Raw genomic sequence first — 4,848 nt, 5'->3', positions numbered from 1 at the left:
GTGGCCCTAAAAAGACAAAAGACAAAACAAAAACAAAAACAAAACTCCTTCACAAAATCTGGCTTTGTTTGCTGTAATGTCCTATTGTAAAGATTAAAACTGCTAGATATTACTTATTTCTCTTTCTTTGTAGTACTTCTGCAACAAATTCCAACCTCTCTCAAGGAGATGATGCTTAGGTTCTACTAGGCAAAACATACTTTCAAAAATGCAAAAAAAAAAAAGATGTTCAAAAAATATTACCCTTATTACATTTGTGTCATTGCTTCAAAGTGTCTCCATAGCCACCCTAACACCCAGCTCATTATAAATACTCTTCATCTAGGTAATGGTACTAATTAACCTCCAGAAAATCAGTTCTCTACACAGTAGCTGGTATGATCACTTAAAAACAGAAACAAGAGTCCTTGCTATGGCACAGTGGGTTAAGAATCCAGCATCGACACAGCTGTGGTATAGGTCACAGCTGTGGCTCAGATTCAATCCCTGGCCCCGGAACGTCCATATGCCACAGGTATGACCAAAAAAGAAAAACAAAACAAAACAACCAAAAAAACAGATCACATCATACACCCACCTAAAATTCTCCAATGTCTTCCTATTTTAGAATAAAATCCAAACACCTAACCATGGCCAAAGAGGCCTGACATGAAGTGACCTCTGCCTACCTCACCTCTTTCCACTCCCTTCCCCTTTCTACTTGAAAAATATCCTATAGCAGAATTCCCTCAGAATCCCACTACTCAACAGATACTGTGAACAATTTCAAATCATTTATGAGAAGTCTGCTTCTACCCCTATGTGATTTTATATGAGCCAAGTCTCTGTTCTGAGGCTCTGGTTTTCCCTTGGCCTCTTGACAAATACTTGCCCATTTCTGAGACGCAGCTCAATTATAACCTCATCTGTGATGTGTGCATGAACACTGACTACTGAGATATTCCAGAGACATTTTGTGCTCATCTTTACCAAGGCACTGAAAGCAGCAGCTAAGGCTGGAACTCAAGTTTGGCTGTTTCCAATCATGTCCTACTGCCTCTCACATTAACTTCTAAGCTACGCTTGCAGACTGCTAATGAATCTCAAAACAGAGGACTAATAAAGACTTGGAGATTGTCTTTTCAGGAAAACAAAGCCATGTGAAGGTGATTTTGAGTACTATGATCATTTCTTTTCAGACTTGAATTTTTTGTTTGCCATGGACTCCTCAATCAGTTCTTAAATTGCCTGAGATCAAAGAGAGAGATCAAGTATACATATGTTTAGGAGCTATGAGGCATAAACAGCAGTGAGCAAGTTTATGTGTTTCTGAGCCAGGTACTATGCAGATTTCTCTTGGCTCCTCTATGGCAAATTCCATTCACCTTACAGTTGCCTTAAGTTTCCACCGACTTCCAGCTATTAATTTCTAGGGCCAGTGGAAAGCCTTCCAAGTCTTCTCCCACTTAAACCTCCTGCTTTACACATACATATACAGTCAATTTTGTGCTGTTAACTGTAGGGGTCACATATTAAACAGCACTGCAGAAACCTCCTTTACTAGATTTTAAGTAAAATTACAATTTTCTTCAAAGACGCCTCTCATAAAATCTCCTCTATACTTCTACATAGTCTAAAAGTGGGTGAGGAAGTTCAAGAGTCATGGAATGGGTTTTTCTCTCATCCCCTTTGTAAATTCTGTTTATAGAGATCTGTCTCATATAGATTTTGACGTCTGGTATCTCTGCACCTTAGCACCATGTGCAAACTGAGGCCGTTATACTATATGCATTGGTAATCCAATATTGCATTATAAATTATCCCCCAAACTTGGTGGCTTAAAACAACAACAATTGTTTGTTATTTCTATTGTTTCTGTGGTCAAGAATTCAGCAGTGGCTTGGCTGGTGAGCTTTGTGATAGGTCTCTCAAGAGGTTGCATTCAAGATATTGGCTGGGGCTACAGTTATTTTTCTAAATTTGAAATACTGAATATTTTTCAGTTTAAGTCCTAATTTCCCAATGACTCTAAAATGTTTTTGTTAGTTCTGAGTGTTCACCCAAATTCTGATTGTTTATCTCCACGTATTAAATGGATCTGTGACTTATACTAAACTCCAACTCCATGTGTCCAAACTGAAAATATCAATGTCATGCTTTAACTGGCTTCTTAAAAAAGCCATTAACAAATATTTATTGGAGACCTACTATATGTCAGGCTTGGATTAGTTGCTGGTATAAAACAAAAAGAAAATAAACAGTATCTTACTTGGAGGAGCTCATAGTTTAGGGAAGAGAATCAGAAGCCAATGAGAGACTGAATACACAAATGGACAATGGCCAGACCACATATAAGTGTAGGACTTTGACCCATAACCCACAGCAACATGCTCAGGAAACCGGCCCCTCATCAAAATAAACAACCTCGGAAGTCAGTTGGCTGTAAATCAGACTTGCAGAAACCTAGGTTGCTATCTCTAGTAATAGCCCAGGAAGCTAAACAATAACTTTTGCAACAATTGGCCCCAAATGGCAAGGACTTGGAGTTCCTGTCATGGCTAGTATCCTGACTAGTATCCATGAGGAAGCAGGTTCGATCCCTGGCCTTGCTCAGTGTGTTAAGGATCTGGCATTGCCATGAGCTATGGTATAGGTGGCAAAGGTGGCTCGGATCTGGCATTGCTATGGCTGTGGGTGTGGCTTGGCCGGCAGCTGTCAATCTGACTGGACCCCTAGCCTGAGAACTTCCATTTGCAGTGGGTGTGGACCTAAACAAGACCAAAAAGAAAAAAAAAAAAATGGCAAGGACTTGATTTATAACAGCTTCTCTAATTTCTGTCCCTGCTTCCAACTTAGGATCAACCAGAGAAAGCCAACTATGTACCCGCAACTAACCACACAGGATGCTCCACTTATAATTAGATTCGCAGTGCCAACAGCTTCTAATCAGGGCATACCTGAAGCCTCCTCTTTTTCTACTACAAAGCTTTATCCCTCCTCTGTCTGACTTTGAGTATATGACAAAATGCAAGTGACAGTGGCTGACTCCCTTGCTGTAGCAAGCTTAGAATAGACTTCGATTTTTTCATTTTGTTGTTCTTTATTTCTACACCAACATCCACATAAATGTATGGGATAAATGCCTTAATGGCAGTAATGGAAATACAAAGGGCTGTTGGATCCCAGGGTAGGGGTGGAGAGAGTAGAAAGATAATTTTCTCATATGACATAACTTTCTAGCTGGGTCTTGAAAGTAAGGAATCTTATTATTACTGAACTGTTTTACCACGTATATCTTGTCTTTACAACTAAATCAAAAGCAATTCATGGAAGGGATCTTGAAAGAAACAGTTTCCGATTTTAAAGGGAATTAGAGATGATTTAGATCAACATTTTCATGGTACTAACTGCTGTAGACTGAAGCAGTTTTCTGTGTCCCCATAAAATTCATATGTTGAAACTTAATTCCAGTGTGGTGGTATTTGGAGGTGGGTCTTTGGAAGGTAATTAGGTCATGAGGGTGGAACCCTCATGACTGAGATTAGTGCCCTTATAAAAGAGTCCTAGAGAGCTCCCTCACTCCTTTCTGATATGTGAAGATACAAAAGCAGCTGCCTAAAAGTCCAGAGGCTGGTTCACCATGCACTGAATCTGCTAGCACCTTGATGTTGGGTTTCCCAGCTCACAGAAAAGAAATAAATTTCTGTTTATAAACCACTCAGTCTATGGCAGTTTGTTACAGCAATTTGAATGGACTAAGGTGCTAACAAAGAGTCTGGTGCTGTGAGAGGGGAAATAACTGTCACGAGTTTTTTCATTTTCCCTGTGGTACCTGCCACAGACTTAATAGGTCTAAATCTCCTCAGACTGAGAATATGAAGTGATTTCTTTAATATCCAAATTATGAGGGCTTTGCATCCCCATCCCGGTTGAGTGAAGAAAATTTAGTCATTCTGTGGGCTCTCTTCCCCAAGTGGTTTTAACATCACAAATCCAACCTGCCGGGGTTTGCTACTTAATTTAGCTGCTGGCCTCAGAATATTGCTAATCTATCCATAAGCAAGGCCACTCAATTCCTGCCAAACACATGCTGCAATTTGGGGATGATCATCCATCTTCAAAGACATGCTGCCACTACCCTTCTGGCGTGGGAATGAGAGAAGGAACTAGACCCTTCCTTTAATTGACAATGGACAGAAAGTAGAATAGAAAATAACGCACACCTGCTGCTGAATGTGCTTCATTCAGCACATTCAGACCGAGCCTCAGACCCATTCTGTCGGGGTCATGGAAGGATACCTAGCAAATATTCCAGCCCTTTCCAGTTGGTGCCATCTTCTTTCTCACAAAAGAGAATCCCCTAAACATCTCATCTGCCATGAAGTTGAAGCTCCAACTATGATGAGGCAGATTTCAGTTCTATCACTCTAGTCCTTATTTTCTGTTCGAGAATCAATGCCTTTCTAGACTGACAGGGCGAGTAGGAGTGGAAATATCCACTTCATCCCAGAGAAACCCCTTCTACTATCCATAAGAAGTTTACAGCGCAGAATGGCTCACAAAAATGTAATCGCAGATGAAAATATTTCATCATCAGCACATTGGGCTATTCCTTCAAATTATCTATAGATAACAATCAATAATCCAGTCTAGTTCAATCTAGTTCCTTTCTCCCTATTCTTTTATCCTGATTCAGATAGTGTTTGGGATCTCACATTTTGGTACATTTTTCAGATCTCTTGGAATAAGAACACACTCTCATGTTTTCATAAAAACAAATCATAAAGCTGTTTAAATTCAAATACAAGAATAATTTGTCCCAAAGAAACACAAAGCACAAATTCTATAGAGTGGTACTGCTAAAACACA

This window comes from Phacochoerus africanus, chromosome 4 (assembly GCF_016906955.1).
Source record: "Phacochoerus africanus isolate WHEZ1 chromosome 4, ROS_Pafr_v1, whole genome shotgun sequence".
Lineage (NCBI taxonomy): Eukaryota > Metazoa > Chordata > Mammalia > Artiodactyla > Suidae > Phacochoerus > Phacochoerus africanus.
Note: the sequence above shows the minus strand (reverse complement) of the source record.